This window comes from Cinclus cinclus, chromosome Z (genome assembly GCF_963662255.1).
Source record: "Cinclus cinclus chromosome Z, bCinCin1.1, whole genome shotgun sequence".
Classification (NCBI taxonomy): domain Eukaryota; kingdom Metazoa; phylum Chordata; class Aves; order Passeriformes; family Cinclidae; genus Cinclus; species Cinclus cinclus.
Genome location: NC_085084.1, coordinates 42,931,164 through 42,954,526, shown reverse-complemented (window position 1 = coordinate 42,954,526; position 23,363 = coordinate 42,931,164).

Below are 23,363 nucleotides of genomic sequence, written 5' to 3'. Positions count from 1 at the left end.
TCTGCATTGTCTTGCTCCTCTGTAACTTAGGAAATTCGGCATCTTCATGTTAGATGCCAGTGGCAGCTCCTCTTGTCTCAAACAGCCCAAACTCAGCCCAAACTCAAACTTGAGTTGCTACATTGCCCCTCCAGGAGACAAATGGATACCTTAGGGCTGTTCTATTTGGTCTTGTAACAAAACTGCTCCTGTTTGCCAGGACTGGCATTAAGATCTTGGAGTGTTGCCACCCTGCTGTCAACCCCAGCCCCCCTGTTCCCACTGCCACCGCTATCTCTGTTTTCACTGATGTCTAGTACTTTAAAGCATTAAATCTCCCTGGATATGTATCAGATGTCAAGTGGGATGACAGTGTAGCAATACTGTCACAAAGGAAATTTAACAGCATATTTCTATTTTGGCAGAAAGCAATTGTTCCTGTGGGACTGGAATTTCATTGAGTTGTGGCTCGTGCCATTTGTACCTTAAGAGAAAACAGCAGGGACAAGGTGCCTGGTTGAACACACATGCCTGCTTAGCATCTAGATTTTAAAATACAGCTATGGGTGCACTAGAAGAAATACATGTTTTCCTGCAAAGTAACTGTGGTACTTGGATTCAGAAAATTCCCTGCTGGGTTTTTTAAAATAGGTTGTCATATTTACATACCTCCAAGAAGGAACTTCAAAAACTAAAAATAGTTCTCTCTCATATGATTATGACACAATGATACCAGCTTTCTTTTCCTGTTGTGAGTTGAAACTCATCCTCAGAAGGAAGTGGAAGGGATTCTTCATGTCTCTCTTTTCTTTAAACTTTCTTGAGGGCTGACAGCAAAATGTAGTTATATGGGTTGGGCACATTTTTTCCTTGAAAGAGGTCAGAGGGGTGAAATCCCTATTTCCTCTGACTTCACTACGGAAAGAGGCCTCAGCATATTTTGCTGAATGTTTATACTTTTCCTGGGAAATTTCTTTCTTTTTCTTCTTTAAACAATTTATGACATTTTCTGGAAATTGAGGGCAACAGCAGTATGTTCAACAGCAGAACTTGAAAAGATTCACACAGATGTTGGGACAAAAGTATTCCAGCACCTCATTTTGAACCAAAGTCAAAGAGAGAGGTCTAATGCCATGCTTGGTTTTGTTTGGTTTGCAATTATTTGAAACAGTGGCAGACTCTCCTGAAGCAGAACCTGAGTAGGAAATGAGGATGAGGAAAGACTATAATTTCCATATGATCTCTGTGCACCTGCATGCATGCACTCACTCACACGCTGTGTTTACAGATGTGGCTCCAAGTGCAGTGTCCCAGGTAGACCACGCAAGGACTGTCCCTGATCTGTGCAGATCAAGAGAAGTGAAGAAGGTTTGGTGCTGCAATGAGCACACACTGTCCCATCAGGTGGGGGTTACCCAGCTACCTCCATTCTCCTTCTGGCATGGCTGGAATCTTCAGCCTTCCTGGCATGTGGCTATTTTTCAGTGCTGTAGTCCAGCCACAAGCCTGGAAAGCAATACTAGAACTGTTAAACAAGGCAAAAGTGCTGTTGCTGTTACTACTCAAAGCCAATTCAATCCACTATAGAAAACACTGGTGTTTGTTTGAAAGAAAAAGCACATTGTATCTGTATGTAAAGAGATAACTGAAGTCATCAATAAAAGACATATTAACTGACTTGTGAACTATTTACTCAATTCTCCCAGCTACAGTATACTGTTTCCTTCAATTTAATATCTTAACTGCATTCACAATCTTTTGGATGCAAAAGATTTATGCAAGAATACTATATCCCCTGGTGTGCAGGCTGTTGTCAGCTTCCATCTTTTCATCTAACCTTCCAAGTACAAATCAGTTCTTAGATATGGAAGAAACAAAGAAAATTGTGAATAATACTTGAAGCTGTTCTTTAGATTTTGTCCTCTTGGCAGAGGCTGTAGCAGTAATGATTAGATCAGTGCCAGCCTTCCTAGATCACACTTTGCACAGTCAAAATCCCCAAAGATTTGGTGTAATTTGCAAAAGTCCTGGAAGGCTCTATTTGAACCACTGATTTCTGATGTTGCCATTGGGCTTTAAACCTTCAGTATTTGGGTTTATTTTCCATAAGATCAATATGAGTTAATACAACCGTTCTCTCCATATAGGATGTGCACACATTGGAACCAAAACCGATCCTGAATAGTTTTCATTCTAGTGCCACTTTCTAGTGAAAGATTCCAAACCACTTTGCTAAGCATTAATGAAATAGCCAAGACTCACAACACTCCTTGGAGCTTAATAGGATTCACTCCTACCTTTTCTGATCCTTCCCTTCCTCATGAAGCAGATGAGACAACACAGTTATAAGCAATTTGACCAGCTTTTGCAGCCCAGAACAGTGGAATGCTGTCTATGAAGAAACATCACTCAAAATGGCAATGAGCCCTATGCTCCAGATACCACAGCTCACACTCACTTGTCCATGAATTAATTTTAACTTATTCCTGATAGTTACCACTTGAACACAGGTTGTAAACTAGAGTTATAAAATGAGATATTACTCTATTTCAGTTTATCCATGCTTGGTTTCTCTCTACTTCCAAATAAAGTTTGTGACGTTATTTTTAGACACCAAGCAACATGTTTCAAGTGTCAGAGTCATCATTTAAAATGGCTCTTTATTATTTGATGTGACTAATCTAAAAAAGAGGGAGCAAAATTAATCAGCAACATCAAAATGTATTGAAAGGAAGCCTTTCATTCTATTCACAATCAGACATTTATTAGGACATTTCTTAGGACCTCAGGAAAAATAAAGCAGATTTGACATATTAGAAATAATAGGACATCAAACTAAATTCACACATTGAACAAGGATTACAATTTTTCCACTAGTAGAAATACCTGTGGATCACTCCTGATGGGAGAATCCCTTCCAAGTTAGATACAGCAACTTAGACAGGAGACAGAAATTCTGCATTAGGAAATTAGCCAGTTAATTAGGTATTTGTCAACAGGAGAAAAAGCTACAGGCACAGATAGATTCCCAACAGAGAATTTTAAGCTTTTGAAAGTAATATAATCTTCTAAGCTGTTTAGAATCTTTAATGATGTTTTTGAAGTCCTGAGCAGTTAAAACTGAATGAATCTGATGGAAGTACTGTCATCTTTAATGAAGATAAACCAGTGGGCCTGTTGTCATTTGTCAAGTTATTTCAATATAAAAAATACCTACAAATAATTTGGCAAACTACATAAAGCACTTGATTGGCAGAGATCAGGTTAAGTTCTGGCTGGTAGATAACATCTTGCAGCTTATGGATTCAGTTGTTAAACGAATGAAAGGGACACAATTAAATGCTGAGAAAGTTTTTGTTACAGTCAATGGGGATAATTATTGTAAGCATGACAGATAATGGAGAAAGAGCAGATCTGAACAGCTGGACAGCAGTAAGATAGGGCTAACAATTTTGCATGAAGGAAGAATTGTACACTTTGGAAGGATAATGTAAGGAACAGTGACCTCTTGCACCTCTGATTTTCAATCTATTAGAAAAGGACAAGTGCAGCAGATCCAGAGAGCAATAAATAAGGAAACAGCAATACTTTGCTAAGCCAGATGACTGGATAACTGCACCAGTGCAGGTGTAACAGGTGTGTTAAATTAATGTTTTGAAAAATCTACTGACAAATATCTACTGATAGCTGGTTAACACTGAAGAATAAGCAAGCTGTCTTTTTTAGAGTACTGGCAAAAGTCATAAGAATGTCCATAACCCTAACACCTGACATGGCTGAACTGCTCCAGATTGTTTTAGGCTGATGATGTCCAAGATACAAAACTGCACTAGTGACTAACTTACTGACTATCTGGCAAGTACATCTTGACTGCATGCAGCCAGTGTTGTCTCTACAATCACATCCTTTCCCTCTTCATATTCCCAAGTATTTTTAAGAGGCAAAAATAAACAATAAAAAATTGGTGAAAGAAAATGCCAAACACTTGCTAAGATACCAAAGAGTTTTTGATTGTCTTTCTTTAAGAAATAAGAGAATTCACCCTACAGGTTTTTCAAGATGTCCCCAGAATCTGTTAGAGGGAGAGACATGGGCTGAGATACTGACTGAACTCATACCAGACTAAATACAAATAGTGCAGCTCTGCTATTCTGGTGCAGAAAGTCCTTAAACATTCCATACATGATAAACAGTATTAACTGGCATTTTCAGAGGAGGCAAATGAACAAAAGTGTCCAGATCCCATTAAATGTTCTGCCTAAATGCATTAGGCTATAAAACTTCCAGTATATTATACAGAGAAATAGAAGTTATTCTGTTTTCCCAGTTTCATTTAAAATCACATTGCATTCCAATTAAAATTCTCCTCAAGGTTAAGAACTTTGCTGAAAGTATTTATTAAGAATTTAATTTTCACCAATATTTAAAATTAAACACAAACAATTAATTACACTTTAGTCCTTTCCTAAAGAAAAGTACTAGCACTGATATAATGAAGACATTTAGAAATTTTTATCAGACAAGAGAAGAAAAACCTTAGAGTGAAATATTTTACCTTGTTTTTTAAGGTTATAGTTGGAGGAATTATTTTTTGTGTTGTTCTTCATATTAAAAAACAAAATTAAAAACCACAAACAAACAAACCAAACAAAAAACCACACACACAAGAAACACAACCAAACAATATTTTTAGTATCAAGAATAATGAGACAAATACAGAATCCAAATTGTAATACAAATTCTTCTTTTTTTTACTTTGGCCACAGTGTCCATCCACCTCTTCAACAACTCCCCATTCCCAAATAACATAATGCCTTCTTTTTTTTCATAAATTAAAAAAAGCACGACTCCAAAGCACAAGAGAATTAACTAAAGGAAGGTTGGATTTTGAGATATCACAAAAGCATTTATACAAAATTAATATGAAAACACTGTTATTTCAAACCTCAGACAAAGGGTAGAGTTTGCAGACCACATGCAGAGGCAAAAAGGTGATAATTAATTCTGTGAAAGGACTACGGACATAATTTCAAAACACAGCAGTGGACCTAATAAGCCTGATACAGAAGATGAAAGTTAATTATAGGAATAAGTAGGGGAGAGACTTCTGATAAGAAAATTCCCATTGTGTTTTGGACCCCTAAAATGAAGGAGGGTGGCTTTCTGTATGAGATTTTTCCTAGCAGTAAAAGAAAATAATTAAAAATTATTAATTCAGAAGGACCAAAAAATTTCTTCTTTCAAGACAATTCACAAAGATGTGTATCACTGCCTGTCAGAGAGAGTGTGGGTGGAAAGGCAGGTAAACTTTATGCAGATTCAACCAGTCCATATGGACATTAATTGGATAATAAAATGATGCAATATTGGATAAAAGGTAAAATTATCACTTCCTGCATTTAGTGCTATAAAGGGTATAAGCATATATAAGCGTAATGAGACTATACCATAAAAAGAAATGCCTTTAGCAACAAAATGTGAGTAATAAGCCAAATTTTATTAATTCTGGACAGTTAGAATGCATGCTGAAAACCTGGATACATAGGTGGCAATTTCAAAGCTCTGTTCTAGAGAAGAAAAAATATTAGAGTAACGCAGACTCCCTCTGGTATTTTGATGAGATGGTAGCAAGTGGGGTTTTGTTGTGGGCATATAGAATTAGTTTGCCTTAACAGAAGAAATATGTGCAGCACACCAAGAATTGATTAACCCTGCAGTGCACAAAAACACATGGGATATCACGATGACATCCACGGTACCCAAAAGATAAGCAAGAATTGAGACACAGATTGAGCTGAGTCAGAGAAGAGAAAAGATGGTTAGTCAGGGCTGTTAGAATACCCTAAACTCTGTAGAAAATGGGCTGCTGAAAAGATACCAAAAACAGAAACAAAATCTTAGAGTTTGGTGCATGCTGCAAGTAAAAAGCATTATTAATGTCACAAGCAGTAATATTTTGTTATTTTGCTTCTATCTTTCTATCTTATGATTTCATAATTTAAAATTATTGAAAGGAACAGGGAAAAGAATAAAAGAGGTAAAATAAGGAACTGACACCTGTTTTTAAAATATCTATTGGTCTTGTAAGATAGTTACTGTTTTTTTCCTCTTTGGTTCACACCTTTGTCTTCCAAATAAGATTATTGGTGTTTGTTTCAGTTCCAGGAGCCAATTTGGAATCCACTCAAAGAACTCCAGTGCCTTTACCAGGTATATCTACAGCTTGCACTTTCCCCAGTGAAATATTTTGAAGTGCTCATACCTTTGGCCTTACTCGCATTTAAAATGCTGTAGAAAATGGCATAGAAAGCAGAAACAGGTCGGAAGGAATTTTCCTGACAAAGTCACTCTGTCATCCATACAGCCTAGTACCAGAAAGTACAAGCTTCCTTTTGTACAGATCACACTTCAGAATGATATACAAGATAGCTTTTCTAGGGGTTATTTTGTTGTTATTTGCATGCTGTTTTAGGAAGAGTGGACTGGAAGGACAGGAGCACACAGGCAGCAAGCATTTTGGCCAGGCAGGTTTGCTTTCAGTAGGCTCGGAATGCTCACAACCAGTAATCACCTTTACAAGCCATGATACAAACCCTACCAATTCCTCTTTGCAACTTTTTAATAAACATTGTAGCCCTTGGAGCACAAGAGGAGGCTCTGGAATTGCTACTAAGCATCCTCATTATCCTCATCAACCCCCTCCTTAAATTTTCCCTTTGTCGTGCTAACATAGCACTGTAGAAATAAATGCCCCACATCGTACTGTTCAGGGCTGCCTTGCATCTCCCTGATCCCTGGTCCCAATCCACTGTATACACCTACAGGCCTTGTGGTTGTCCTGGTTTTGGTATTGCTGCCTTTGGTATTTCTGGTTCTTTTGGTATTTCTGCTTCAGTTTCATGGGGTGATTCCCAGTGGTTAGGGTGACTCCTTCAGCTTGTATTTCACTCCACTGACTGAGACTACTTGTTTTATTTGTCTGCCTTGCTACTAGTGTGTCTAAAAAGCTCCAGTTAATGAAGACACACTTGGTAATGGTCTTGCCTTATCAAAAACACTAGCACACAAAGTTATTTTTCTTCAGCTGAAAAACACTGCTTACAAACTACCAATTTCTTCAAAGAAACCATTTACTTTTTTCTCTTCTTCTCTTCTCTTCTCTTCTCTTCTCTTCTCTTCTCTTCTCTTCTCTTCTCTTCTCTTCTCTTCTCTTCTCTTCTCTTCTCTTCTCTTCTCTTCTCTTCTCTTCTCTTCTCTTCTCTTCTCTTCTCTTCTCTTCTCTTCTCTTCTCTTCTCTTCTCTTCTCTTCTCTTCTCTTCTCTTCTCTTCTCTTCTCTTCTCTTCTCTTCTCTTCTCTTCTCTCCTCTCCTCTCCTCTCCTCTCCTCTCCTCTCCTCTCCTCTCCTCTCCTCTCCTCTCCTCTCCTCTCCTCTCCTCTCCTCTCCTCTCCTCTCCTCTCCTCTCCTCTCCTCTCCTCTCCTCTCCTCTCCTCTCCTCTCCTCTCCTCTCCTCTCCTCTCCTCTCCTCTCCTCTCCTCTCCTCTCCTCTCCTCTCCTCTCCTCTCCTCTCCTCTCCTCTCCTCTCCTCTCCTCTCCTCTCCTCTCCTCTCCTCTCCTCTCCTCTCCTCTCCTCTCCTCTCCTCTCCTCTCCTCTCCTCTCCTCTCCTCTCCTCTCCTCTCCTCTCCTCTCCTCTCCTCTTCTCTCTCCTCTTCTCTCTCTCTCTCCCCTTTCTGTAGTGGATTCAATTTTTCTGTGTACTGCCTTCCTTCTGGGTTTCCATAAGAGGTCCAGCAGAAACACGTGAAAAAATGTTTTCATATTTCAAGGTTAAATTGTTCCTCCCGTCTCTTAAAGCACTGCCTGACAAGTAGATCTCTAAATAGCAAAAATAAAGGTGCTTGTTCTGGTGGGAATTGAAGGCCAAGTTGATCTGTCCCCTAGGGTTCTTCTTGTCTCTTCCCAAACAGCTGAAATCAGCTGAAAGCAGCTAACAAGCACAAGCAGCAAGACTCTATATTTTTCCAGGCCAGAAATATCCCAAGAAAATATCTGAATTGTGGAGAGAGTTTTCTAGCAGTGTGATTCGTACTTTGCAGTTTCTTTCCATGATCACAAATGCCAGAAAGACCTTGGGTCACCTGCTGGAGGTCAAGACAACTTTCTGCCTCCTTTTCAACACATGAAGAGCACTAACATTCTGCAAAGACAGTATGATTGTCTTTTTCCATCCTAAATTCCTAAACTTGAATAGCAGCTGAGCAGGAAGGAGATACATACCCACATGAACAATGAAGTTCCCACAGCCTGCAGTCCACATATTTCAGTCCTTTACCAAAAAGAGAGCATCACACATGAAAGATGAAGGTGTATGCAGAAAAACAATCAAGGGCCCTAAATAAAAAGTTTTGCTGCACATAATGCTTATATTCTTTAACTTCTTTTGTTTCTTTGCAGTCTCATGCACATAAGCACATAACATCTTGGATGTGAACACGCTTGGGATATACGTAAAGTGCCTTCACTGTCTAGGCTGTAAAGGAATTCAGTGGGGTAACAGACAGTAGCTAAACCTGAAGAGAAATTCTTCTAAGCCTCTGTGCTATTCAGCACCTTTCATATTTGCTTGTAATACCCCAGAATCTGTCACAAGTTGTCATAGCTACCAAGGGGGTAGATTTTCAAAGTTAAGTGCATGCCAACATCCATCTAGCAGAAAGACAGTACATTTTAAATTTGTAGTTTGTTTCACCAGGAGTTAATGATGCAACCAATTTGAGCATCACAGGGCACACAGACATTAAAAATATAATGATTTAAAGAAAATAAGTTATGACAAGCAAATTTTGCAAATGTACTTACAATCACTGATCCAACCCAAAGCAAACAAAACCAATCATTTCACAAAACTGAAGCATGCGCCACAGGAATGTTCTGCTGGCTAGTGTTTTCAAAAGAGTTCCATTGTTCAAAGTAGCTGACATTGCCAAAAGATACAATAATTTTATTACATTTTCTTAGTGAACAGCAAACTTCTCTGTGTACTACAAAATGGAGGAAAAAAGGAAGAAAATTCTGCATACTAAAACATCTCTGCTGCAGGCCTCAGCCATGAAACAGTTCAAAGAAAATACAAAATACAGAAATAAATTACCCAAATTTTACTAAAGGATCGACACCTAGCTGTTTGTTTCTCTGATTAATTACCTATAGACAGCTATAAGAGCAGAAGTTTATAGGTCTGTGTTTAAGGTAATTGCAAAAAGCATGTAAATTTAGACAGCTAGTCAGTGGAAAAAAAAGGAAGACGTGATTAATCAACAGGATTAGATAGAAAATTTCTTTGCATATAAATGTAAGGAGCAACTGTGCTTTAATTGTAGCATTGAGAGAATATGTCTTTCAAATGTTAAATTATTCATCGTATTACATACTTGAATGATCTTTCCTTAAATGTTCATGTAGGAGGTAAAAATTCTACAGACAATACTTTTAGGAAGATACTGTAGGAAAATCAATACAAAAATTTTAGGAGTTGCTCATCTGCCTAGACTGATAAACAGTAAATATGAAAAGATAAAAAAAATTGAAAGAATGAAAAAGATCGTTGAGAGATATCATTTCAGAATCCTGTTTCTTAGAACAACAAATAGTGAGTCATCACAATAGAGAAAGAATTAGTCATTCTTTGCAACGCTACAGTACATCCTTTGCATGAGTTATGCAGAAGATATGCAGAATATGGACTAGACTCTAAATCAGGACATAAATGGCTGATTTTTAACAAAGGTTCATAAAACAATCAACCAAAGGATGAAATCCTGTGCTTTATAGTGTTCTGTAGCTGCAGCATCAAACCAGCAGTGGAATATAAACTGGATTCAGGCAGGCAGCTTGGAGCTGCAATTAATAGCAGAATCTAATCCTGACATGTCACACAGGTAAAGCTACCCTGGGTTGTACCAAGACATCTTGTCAGAATTAGGATGACAGGAACAGAATTAGGCATGCCTTGCAGAAACCAGTCTACTAGCAAATAGATGTCATCTATCAGGATTACACCAGTAATTTGGCTTCCTGACACTGTTTTATAGGGAAATGGTGTAAAATTGAGCCAAAATATCAATTATTTTTCCTTTTAAATGTGAGAAGGAGTCTAGATTAAAATACATGAACCAGAATATTTTATTCCTCCCCAAAACATCATCCCACATAAAGTTAGAACAAGTGCCACTAAAAAGCCATGGAGGGTATTAGTTATTGTTGACTGACAGGATGGCAGTCAGATTTTTCATCTAGATAACCTCTCTAGAGCAGTTTGCTGCCTACAAAACACAGTTTGAGCTGGCATTTGGGATGCCATAAAGAGGATGCCAAGCCTGCTAAAAGCTGAGGACTATCACCCACTCCTACTCTTTCATGTAGGATCCAATGATGCTATGACAAAGAGATTCCAAAATACCAAATATGTTGAAAGAATCTGAAGCACAGATCTCACCTTTATTACAGATATTACAGTATTACCTTCCATCTTCCCAGGTGGGGGACTGGGATCCAGGCAGTTAGACGAGTGGATAGGGTGAATGGCAAGACCAGTGCCTGTTCAGGGCTCTGGGTTCTTTGGTCTAGGACATGCCTTCAAGAGACCAGGTATGTTAGCAGAGGGGGAATACCTGACCAGGTGGGGCACAAGTGTTCAGGGGAGCTAGTTGGCAGGACTTGTTTATAGAGCTTTACACTAGATTTAACAGGAGAAGGGGGTGCTCTACTGGGTGTCAGCGAAGAACAAGAAAACAATAGCATGTTAGGGAACAGCAGGGAAATACTTGTATCTCAACACAAAGGAATTAGAAGGGGCTCCTTGCAAAAGATTAAGAGGTTGGCACCCCAAATTAAGTGCCTCGTCACCAATGAGCATTGGTCACAATCAGGAGGCACTGGAAACTGTGGTACAATTAGAAAATCATTGCCTAATTGCTGTCACTGAAACATGGCAGAAAGAGTTACAGCACTCCAATTGAGGGTTACAAACTTTTCAGAAGAGGTAGACTAGGAAGGAGATGCAGGGTCATTGTGCTCTAAGTGTAGGAAGGGATAGATTGTGAAGAGCTGCATCTACAAACCAGACAGGAACAGGTTCAGAGCCTGTGTGTGAAAACCAAGGACAAAACCAAGAATCAACACTTTGTGGTCAGGATCCACTACAGGCTGCATGAGGGAGAGGCTGCTGGAGAGACCTTTTGCTTTGCAAAAGCAAAGAGCCATTGCACTCCCAAGCTTTCATACCACTTTCAACTGGGATTTCAACCATCCAGACATCTGCTAAGAAAATAATATAGCTGGCTGCAAGTGATCCAGGAGACTCTTGGAGGACGACGTCCTGGTCCAGGTATTAGAGAAACCAACCAAAGGTGAGATGATATTGGACCTGGTGCTTTTCAGTGGGGATGACTCATTAAAGGAGTTGAGATTGAAGGCAGCCTAGCCTGTAGTGATTGAGCCCTGGAGAGGTGCAAAGCCAGAACCCTAACTCAGAAGAGTAAAATTTCAGCTATTTAATGAATTGGCAAATGACATCCCCTGGGAAATTGTCCTCAAGGAAAGAGAGGCTGACCAGAGCTAGAAGCTCTTTAGGGACAGTTCAAGCACAAAAGTCCTCTCTCTAACCCAGTGTGTAGGAAATAGAGCAAGGCAGGCTGGAAACTGGCATGGTGGAGGCAAGGATCTGCTTCTCACACTGAGGAGTAAGAAAGAAATGCACAGCCAGTGGAAGCAGAGAATGTGACCTAGAAGAGTACAGGAATACAGTTTGAATACATAAGGATAAGGTCAGGAAAGACAGGGCAAAGGCAGACTAGGACTTGGAAAGGGACTTGGAGAATAACAAGTGTTTCTGTGAGTGCACAGGTGACAAAAGAAAGGCCAAGGAGCATGTACCCCTCTGATAAGCTTGAAGGACCAATGGATAGCAACTGAGATGGGGAAAGCTGAGGTACTCAGTGAGTTCCTTGTATCAGTCTTCACCAAAAGTCACCCTTTCCACTCAAGTCATTGATCCTTTGTGTGGGTATGAGAGAGTGAAGTCCCTCTCACTAAGTGAAGAGCAGGTTTGGGATCACTTGTTGAAGCTGAATAGCCCCCAAGTCTATGAGACTTTGTAAGATACATTCCAGAGTCCTGAGGGAGCCAGCTGATGCTGCTGCCAAGACAATTTCATCATATTTGAAAAGTCAAGGCAGTCACCAGTGAATGGGAAAAAGGAAACATCGCTTCTATTCTTAAAAGTGGAGAAAGGAAGAACTGTGGAACTGCAGACCAGTGACCGTGCCCTCTGTGTCTGGGAAGATCATGGAGCAGATCCTCCTGGAAGATATAGTGTCACATAAAGGGCAAGGAAGTGTTCTGAGGCAGCCAGCATGGCTTTACTAAAGGCAACATGTGCCTGACCAGTCTGGTGACCTTCTATGACAGAGTGATGGTAACAGTTGACATGGAAAGGCCAACAAACATCTTCTATCTACAGTTCTGTAATGCCTTCAATACTGCCATGTTTTCTTCTGGGTGGAAGCCTTGTCCTTCTTCTCAGATGCCAAAGAGTCCCTTCTGCCTGCCCTCAGCAATGACCTGATGTGGTATTGAATAATATCTAGGTTCTGGCCATGCCCCCTCCCAGCTACTGCAAAAAATTCCCCTTGTCCTTGACTGAAAGCAGGACAATAGGCAATATGTTATACCCACTCACTACTACTCTCTGGCCCATGTGTCTATGGGGCTCTTTTTAAAATGAGTCCCATTAGTCCAACTCAGTTCTTTCTGGGGTGCCATGTTGCCACAGAAGTTGCATCTCAAGGCTCAGGATTGTGTTTTGGGCCCTGGTGTGAGGTACGGGTTCATCTCCAGACACCCAGTGGTTGTTTCCACCCATGTCAGCATGTAGCACTTGCCTTGGTGGGTTTGCAGCCGTGTGCTGTAACTGGTTTGCCAGTCTGCCCCATGTTTGTATTTCAGCCATCGTCAGAGAGGCTTTACCTGCTTGGCCTGCTCAATGGCATCATGTATTTCACAGTCATGGATAACTGGGTGGTGGTGTCCGCAGTTAAGTCCACCCCTTGATCACAAGCCCACGTGTATGTTACATCTCTTCTCTGATGACCTGAGGTATCTCGAGCCCACTGAGCCAGAATTAATTTGCTCTTACACTGCCAGTCCAGATTAACTCGGGACGCTTTAATCTTGGTGGCCTGATCCACCTCTTCATTGTCGTGATGTTGATGGTGGCACCACTTGACTGCTTTGGACTCCAGCCTGCACTGAAGTCCCAGCACGTTGGGCACAGTGGCACTCAGTGGTGGTGTGAATTCATTCAGGCCATGGCAGTCTGTTGGTCCCTGGGTTTACACACTGGCCATATAGGACTGTTAAAGGGTGAATGAGTCTTGTTGACCACTCCTGGCTGTCCAGTTCATGGTTCATCTCATGGATGGGGATCACAGAGTCCAGGTGGTGCAGTATTTTCGATGCTGCAGTGCTGTGGTAGCGATTGTACCTGTTGTTCTTCGACCCTCAGCAGTCCCAAAACAGAGGGGTCCTCTGAGAGACCAGGCAAGGATTTCAGCTGTCTCATTTCCTCTGTCTCCACAGCAGCTATCCCAAAAATCCTAACAATGCCTTTTTGGGTCTTTGGAATACCCTCTTTTGAGGTACCCTATGCCAAGGATGAGTGAGCTCTCTGCGCCAGTCACAGTGGGGTGTTTTTGCCATTCATTTCCAGTCATGCTCTCTCCACCTTCCAGAGCAGTCAGCTGTTGGGATCCCCTTGGCACTCCAGAAGGAGATGGATTCTGTCCCCAAATACGTTGATGGCATCAGAGTACATCATGAGCCTGTGTGAACTAAAGCCTTACACTCCTGTGTGTCTGATGTGCCAGGGCACTGGATCCACACAGTCCAATAGATCAGATTGTGCCTTTCTTCTGAAAACTGTCTGGAGTCAGCCCCTCTAGTCCTGGTCATGGCACTCATTGCTCACTCCTTGATAATATGAACTGACGTCCCTTCAAGAGGATTGTAAGCAACTTCAAGCCTTCTATTCTGTCTGAGGATTTGCCCACTGGAAATTGGAATGGCATTTATCCAGAACTTCCCGTGGTGGCTTTTCTTCCTTTCAACTCACGTACCCATGTTGCAATAGCAGAGGTGGGTTTTCCATCCCACTTCATCATGTCCTCTTCAGGGTCATACAAGTAAAGCCCCAGGTTACCTCACAGCATGGACCCTGTCTTTCAAGCATGGGGTGCTTGCTCCCAGTAGCAGTGACTCTGGTCCATGCTCTCAGGGCATGGGACATTTTCTCTCTAACTTGCTTGAGCCTTTCTAATCTGTCTGTGGCATTGGACATTTTTTCCACAGCTAAGAAGCTTGTCATTAGGGAGGAGAAAAGATTATCAAAAAATCCCTGAGTCGGGTAGTCATTTGAAATACTGTTGGTTCTCCTTTCATTTTCATCAATGCCAATGAGCTGGTGTATAAAAATGGTGCACTCCTTATAAAGTTCTGCCACATGGATTGTGTACACTGGACCTCATCTGGATCTACAAGGGACTGCTCATTATTTGAATCCTTGTGGATTACCTCCATCACAAATATTTCTCACAGGTACTGGGTATTTTCTCCACTGTGCTCTAATGATTTGGATGTATTAGATCATCCTTGAGAGACTGTTTTTCTGTCATGCTTGACAGGAGTCACCTCCAAAGGCTGAGAGTTTACATCCTTTTCCCAACCCCCTTGTCAATGCCTACATGTCAAAACAGGGATCCCAGTTACTTGGCTTTACTACCATCTAGTTTCATAGCATGGGCCATGATATCCCAGCATCAGGGAGCACAGCTCACTAGGGTATCATTCAACTGGCAGCTAGAATCTATTTGTATCTCTTGGGAGATCACTCAGGGTTAGAGACAGGGTGATTACTTCTGGCCCTGCCTCTTCCTCCTTTTCTGAGGGCCATGCTTCCTCTTCATCCCTCACTATGTGAACTGTTCTTGAATTTCTTCTTCTGTCTAGGAGCAGCTGCTACCAGCACAGATTGTTCCTCTGGTTCAAATGCAGTTTGAGTGGCCATGGTACGTGTTGGCCTGCTTTCTTCCTTCTCCCCATGAGGGTGCTGTCTAATGATCAGCAGTGTCCAATATACTGTAACCAGGACTCAGCATGTTGCATAATTTTGCCCCCCTCTGGAGCTATCACAGAATTTTTCTTTCCCATTTTTTATCAGCCCAACAGGATGTTAGGCCCCAGGTGACTCACTGTAAAGGTGTTTACAGTGGTTCCTGGACTCTTGGGTTAAACACACAGGAGAAATACTGAGTTGTTCTCATGACAGAAGCATACTGACAAACTGTAGAAAAATCAAGAAACTTTGGCAAAATATTTGCTACAACATCCAATCATCACAGAGGACTTCTCACAGCATTAATTTGGCCCATTCAATTTAGCAATCTTTAAAACTATCCTATGTTAAATTACTCAAAATATTTCAAGAAGAGGGAATTAGAAGAAAAAACAGAAAAGCTATAGGAAAGCACACATATAGCTACCATATGGTGCCAGCAAACTCCAAGTGGAAGGTAGATTCAAGATGTGCAGTCCTCGTGTTCAGCCTTAAATACCCATGGGACTCTGGGGGCCTCCTCCCAGCCAGAACTTCCAGTTATTCAGCTGGGAATGGCATTCATTCATTCATTCATTCATTCATTCATTCATTCATTCATTCATTCAGGAGCTGGCTTAGGGAAGAGTGGACCTCCAGCCCCAGTGTGCCAGTGACCAGCAGCTCTGCTGGGCTCTGGGATGGGGAGTGGGGGGCAGTTCATTATCTAACAAGACACAGGCCTGACCTGCCCCCTTCCCCCCACAGGCATCCCAAAATGTATCAAGCCCTCAATCCCTCCAGGCTCTGACACAGCATCCTGCAGATTTTCAGGGGTGAATTCCAAAACACTGGAGGAGAGATGTCTTCCAAATACCTGCCCATGTCCTCTCACATTCCGTGCCACTCATGGCTACCAACCCTCAAGGCAGATCTCTGAAAGGCTTCCCTAAAAATCTCTTCTATCACTCTTAAACATGGTATGGACTGCACTAAGGGGGCCTGGCAGACCAAACAACAAGAACATGCTTTCCTTAACATACAAGAGAAATGAAAAGTTCTCAACAGGTGTTGTAACAGGCCTGAGGGAGAAAAAGTGGGTGAAAAGCTGGGGGAAATAATCCTCCCCTTTTCCCCTACAGACCGAGTATAGTCTGGACTCACAAAGATAACATCTGAGGTAAAGGAACTGAACACACATCCCAAATAATCCTCATTACCCTTGATATTATCATGTTATAAGCTGATATCACACAGTACAACAGCAAAGCAACCCTCTTCGTGCTCTGAAAAAGAACACCACAAGAAGCATGAACAGGAATAGATGCAGGGTTAGGTAGAACACCCACATAAGCAGACCAAGCAACATTGTGAGCAGTGGCTCCCTATCTAATGCACCAAATGCTCAGGTCAAAGCCACCAAATGTGTTGTTATCTCAACCCTTTGTGCCATACATTGTGTGCCAAATAGGCTTGTAGCAGTTTAGGAATGGTATTCAATTTAGTACTCCCACTAAAATCCTGCACTGCTCGCTGTGCCCTCAGATTCACCTGCAGCACCCTGGAGAGGGGATTTGGAATCACAGAAGGCAAAGATCATAGGAAGAGATAAGAACAATTCACTGGACACAGCAATGAGATAAGAAAATGAACAGTAACAGAAACAATACTAATGATAGAGGGTACAAGAAAAGGAACAATTCACAGAAACCTCCTGACAGTAGACAATACTGGATGGCTCCATACACCACATTTACTTGCCTGGACTAGAACCCCTTCTCCCCTTCTCCTCGACCTGCAGCAAAGACATGAAGTGGTATAGAGTAACCTCCAGGTCACAGCCATGCCCCTCCTGGCAAAAATTAACCCTGTCCTAGCTGGAAGCAGGAGAGATGAGTATGTTTATATGGAGACACAGAAAAGTTTCAAGGCACCTAGTAATGTATCCCTTAACTTAAACGTGCTACCAACATTAATTCTGTAAATAATGACATTTGTACACATTTATAATAACAGTATCAAAAAAAGCATGTTAACAAAACACAAAACAAACAAAAAAAAAAAAACCCAAAAAAACCAAAAAACAAAAAAACCCTGGAACATGCTTAAAGAACAAATGATTCACTGCCCTGTTAGTGAACAAAAACAGGTTTGTCTGGCTGTGGAACACAGGTTGCCTCTTGCACTGCAGACATGAGCTCAGTAAAATACAATTAAAGAATTATAGAACAGTTGTGAATCTATAGTAGACAAAGGATACCCCAGAGCCCTGAGTCTTCTCCATGGAAGAGAAACGCTTTCCTTTTAGGAATGTGTTGAAAGATTCTTGCCTTACTTTACTTTCACTGCCACTTGAAAGACACAGACTATTTCTTCTTGTTGCTCTGTGTTAGCATGTCAGTGTTTTCTGTTTGTTTCCACTAGAACTAACACATTCAACAAACTAAAAGGCAACTGACTTAGTCTGACCAGGGGTGCCTTTCATAAATTACACTTATATTTACAACATACTCAGGTTTATGTTGTGCTCAGTATCTGTTCCAAAATATTTCAGCTGTTAAAGAAGAGCCAAGTTTGCCAAAAGAACAGTTTATCTACACAAAGGAATGATACCAAGAAATCCTGCCAAGTGAGAAAAAGCTCATCTATTTAAGCAAAGAGTGAAGTGGACAAGTAGCTCCTCCCCCCCCCCAGGCCTGTTCAGCTCTATCATATGTGAGTTGTGCATCTGCAAAGGGAAAAGCTGGCATTACCCTTGACTTGTGAAACACGACCATTTCACAGCTGAATTTTTGTTTCTAATGGGGGCTCATTGTAGACTGGGCATATTTTTTTCTTATCTCCCAAGGCATTACATATTATAACTCAGCTTTTTCTACACACAGAATGGTTTGAATACAAGGGAGGTGAAGTGCTTTATATCTTTCTTCAAAATGCATCTTTACTTGAATGACTTTATAATCAAACAACTTTTCAAAAGCTAGACCACTGCCTCAAGATTCAAGCAGAACATCCAAGATGCCAGAGTTTGGGGCTTCAGCTCTGAACCCCTCAAGCCATGTGCCAGCAAAGCCTGGAGCTGCCTGGTGGATTCTCTGATTCATACATTTACAGGTACCTACAGCAGTGATACTGTGGATGGCCAAAACCACTCAAGTTTTTTATGCCATATTTGGTTGCTGACCAAAATATTAAGAAACCAAGAATAAGCTTTGTTTCTGCCCAAGCTGTCTGTGAGATGTACATTACAGTAGGCATTCCTGAAGCTCACCTAACCTTTGGCAAAAAGTCACATAACAGTATACTCTTACAGTGTTTCTCTTGTTCCTAATGCTTCTTGTATTTCTTGTTTTTCAGGAGAAAAGCTTACACAGGAAGGGTGGGGATTGCCTCTAGCCAACTTCAGAGTTAGTCTGGTGCTGACAGCACTTCCCTAGAAGAGAGGTAGGAGATAAGGTTTTCGACAACCTCAGGCTGAGTAGGGTAAGTACATACATTCTCCTATTTCCTAAGAGAACATTCCAACCACTTGACTACTATGCTTAAGGCAAGCCCAGCTACCATCTTCCTTCTTCTCCATCCAAGTTTCAAGTTCTTCTAAACAGCCACTTTTCTGTGAAGGGACCCCTACCGTGTGAATCAGAGGGGAACTGAAGAAGTAGGTGCTTAAATATCATGCCTTTTCTCTCTGCCTGGATAGGATTTCCATCATCTTGCTTTCTGTGAACATTTCTGGTAGTTCTAGGAGGCAAGTTGCTCAGTAGGAAGGCGACAATTTTCCCCATGTAGTTCTTCCAAATGCCTGTTTCTCAGCATGAAGACTTTAGAGAGCTAATATGTATTATGTTGTTTTTCCCAGGCCAGAGAAGCTTTGCTGCTGGGTGAATAAGATCACCATCCCTAGTCTCTTCCATCTCCACCCATTTGACTGGCTGCCATTGTGCATTTTTCCACACCAAGCCATGCAGTTACAGCTGTGCATCCTTCTCCATTAAAACTGCAGCTGTGTCAATCTCTATATTGCTCAGCTAAAATGAGAGGTTTAACCTCAAGGCATTTGTGAATTTCATTATTAGGAAATTCAAAATACGTTCTTGAGTTCAAAGCTAAAAATGACACACAGAAAAATCTTTAATAAATTAAACTTCTCCTCACACTGAACTTGATACATCATGCAACTAAAAATCACCACCCCTGAAATAGTGATTAGACCAAATTGCAGTGATTTGATAGATTTCAGTGGACTTAAAACTGGTTAATACTAGTTCAGGTTTTACTCTAGACAGCATAAAATATTAGGCAGACCACTGTGTTGAAAACAATTAAACTCTGCATGTGTGTGTGTGCGTGTGTGTTTGTGTCTGTAAAATAAGAAACATTAATAAGAGTTTGAGAATTAGAGAATTAGATTAAATCCCTCATTGAAATGTTAGTGCCCACTATGGTCAGGGTTGTGTTCCAGATTCATTATCAAATTTAGAAATTAAGTACTTTGTACTGACTTCTAAAAGAGGATGGCTGATAACTGAAATCAAAATAATAATAAAGGAGCTATTCACTTGTGGTTTGATTGGGACTCCAAATTCTCATCAAATCAGGAGCAAATACAAAAAGTGAATTTGATCACTTCTATTTTAGGAGTTTTTTTGATTTGTATTCAACAAGCAGATATGGAAAGATGTTGTTTTCTTTTTCAAAAACATGACTTGATTTTGTTGATTGTTGAAAATTAGCTTCATGAATATTTCAGTATGGAAAAAGCATTTCATCAAGTATTCACTGACTTCATAGAGCTAATACACAATTGGCTTAAAATAACTTCTGTTTACAAGGCTGTATTACATGTAAAATGTGCAATCTGCTTGGTCTAAGATGGGTATTATTCAACCCAGATACCAAAGCAAAAAATCTCTGAGCATTTTGGAGCCAGTCAGTATGAAAAATACTGCAAAGGGTGTTCCTTACCAGCCTATATATTTTTAAGAGTAATAGGTCTGAGACAAGTCCAGAACTTCTGAACAGAGTTCCTCTGTTTTGTCTTCTGAATGCATTTCAGTATTTCAGTGAATGGACTAGACATTCAGGTAAAATGCTGAAAATTTTTAAAGATTTAATTTTAAACATTTAATATCAAAAATCAAAAATCACATATTTCTAATGATGATTGCAGATCTACTGATTTCTAACCTGTAGCAAGGTTTCCTTGGTAAATCACAACTTTGTGACAGAGAACCGGGACAAATGTGGCTAAAAGGGATGATAAGTAAGTAAAAACATTTCTGTATGACAAACTGTCTGGAAGCCATTTATTAAAAGCTGTTACCATCTTTATTAAACACAAGTTTACAAAAATTCAGTTGTGTGGGTTTGAATTCATACATTAAATCCGGAAGGCATAGAGCTTCCAAATACAAAGGGCTTGTGTCATGTAATTATTGTTATTTTGAAGACACATGTAATAGAATTCATCAATATCATGTTTACTAGTTGTTGTTATAAAAGGAAGCCACCATCAAATCTGCTGCTATAATAGGATTGTTCTGAGTCTTGTTATAAAAGAATAATTTAATAGCAAATCTGAAATTCACCTTTTATACCTCGCATTTTCTCAATGGTTATAAAGAGCAAAGTTTATCAGTTTATAAAGAGCTATGAACATCAGTGATTTTAACTGCTTACTTAAGCAATTTTCACTTGTTACATCTTAGTTTTCACACAAAGAGGGATGCGCAAGGAACATTTTGTGCATATACAATACATTATGTAAGGTCAGGGCAGACACCAGAGATCGGAAGAACTAGTGCAGAAGTAGTTAGACTTTTAGACTTGTGCTTTTGTATTTATGCTGCTGAAATCAATTGTAAATATACAAAATTTCATTTTTTTAATGTAAATTTTATTACCTGAAGGTGTGGCAATCTCATAAAACCAGTTGATCTCACAATTTTTGCCATCTTTTAAAAAAAGACCTGTCTAGAAAGTTACCCCACTACAGATAAGTACAAGTATTCTGATTCCCACCAGAATCTGCTCTAGCTTAAGTGGATAGCATCTTCCTATGCACATTAAACCCCAACTCTCTGGTAAAAAATACAAAACAAAACAAAACAAAACAGGTTAAACATAAGAATTATTTTAATTTGAAGGCACTACTTCTAGGATAACCTTAAGCTTCAGAAGAATGTCAGTTCTTATCAAAGGAAAGGTTACATTGATCTGCAGTATCTGTCATACTTGTGTGATAGTACTGGAGGCCTCTCTAAACTGAAGGCCAACACGTCAGTTACTAATAGTTCATATAGGGTAGCTATAGGTTAGTCTAATGGAGTATTTTTTAAATTTTTTTAATGAAGTGCATATCATACAGACATTTACACAAACTTCCAAGTGAACATGTTAGCCAGTTGATTTTGTCTGCTGAAGTTTTAGATGCTTTCCATCTCAAAGCCCTGCAAAAGCTTGCTGATCCGTGTGTTTGGCAATTGCTATATACAGCTATACCATGTCAAAATTTTTCAATTTTCATTTTTGACTAAAGCATATGATTTTTTTTCTAATTAAAATTGAGAAAGATTTTGGAGAAATGTCATTATTCTCAATGCATATTTGGCCGAATGACAAAGAAAAACAATGCAGTGCCCAAATATACTTCACAACTAGTATTCAGTTGTGTGTCACACAGCTCAGATAGGCTCAACTGCAGAGACAAGTAATTATCTCCTTTCTTCCCCCAGTGCTCCTCAAATGAGGGATAGTCCATGCAATCAGCAGTGGCAGTAGACAACAGAGTTCCAGGTATACACACATGCTACCTGAGAAGATCACACCACTGCTATGTGAGAGCATAGCTTTGCTATTAATGTGAACGTGAAGGTTTTTTTAACCAAAACAAGTCTATCAAACACTAACACAGTGCTGATTTGCAATACCATTGACTAGTTTGTGTCACAGAAGACTTTAATGAAAAATCAGTTTCTTTCACAGTGAGCCCTAAATGTTATCAATCAAAATCCAGTTTCCTATGGATGTGGACACCCTTTGAAATTATATGCTATCAGGATAAATAAAGACAATTCCATTTCTCAGCATCAATGGAAAAGTGCTCAAAGCTTTTGGCTGCCTGTTTATGAATTTTAATGAGGCCTGGATTTGTCTCAGAAGGAGGCAGCCCTAATTTTCAAAGTGATTCAGACAAGTCAGTACAATATTAGAAAACAGTACAAAAAGCATGAGCGATAATATAATAAAGCACTTTGATGAAGCTATGTTGAGGAGGGGAAGGCGGCTTATATAAAAATCACCCCCGCTGTTTCTCCTCCTAAACTACAAAATTGCCAACTTCAGATCTCAGTTTCCAATGTCATTTTCACCCTTTTTTTTTTGCTAAATAGTCTGTGGTATGAAATGAACAGTAAAAATAGAGGCTCATTGTTATATTTTAGTCTCAGACAGAGGATGATTTGACATTTCTCAGCCATCAATTACAGGACAGACATAAGTTAATTTTGGTTTTAGGAAATGTTTGCCTATTTGAATTAATTTACCAGGATATATAAACGCAGAAATTGATTAATCCTTAGCAGAAGCTACTCCATTATTAGCAAGGCCTTCAAAGTTCCTGGTCCAGACTCTACTCTTCAAATCTCCCAGACATGTGCTCACATCTATGTACCACAGCAGCCTGGCAGTGCCCTCATCCCAGCTAAGGCTACATATGAAGGGAAAAGCTGCCTTGACAGGCCCCAGGACCCTGATCCAGCCTCTCCCTTTACTGTATTTCTTACATTTCCTATATGTCCTAGCTGTGGGCAGGCATATACACTGCTTTCTTATCTGCAAAATGGAGAATATCACTGCCCAATATTGCAACACAAGCACGAGGCTCATTTATGCAGCGTCCTTGATCTCTTCAACAACCCAGCTTTCAGGGCTCTGTGAAAACCTACACTCTGTTTGTGTGGGCTTAGAAAGAAGCAATAAATGAGAGGAGTCAATGTTTGCCACACAGAAAAGACCAGCTCCTGCATAAGTTTTCCACATCCTAGTGGGTCATGTGGAGTGAGAAAGGTCGTGACCACTCCATGCATTACAACCGGTGGCTTTAGCTGAATGCTGTGGCAACTAAAGAAGATCAGTGTTTAGAGAAAAGAGCCAGCTCCTAGGTGATCATTCCCCAAGCAGTGGATGAGTTACCAAAGACCTGGGAGATGGAGCAAGGAAGGGTATCTCTCATGTTC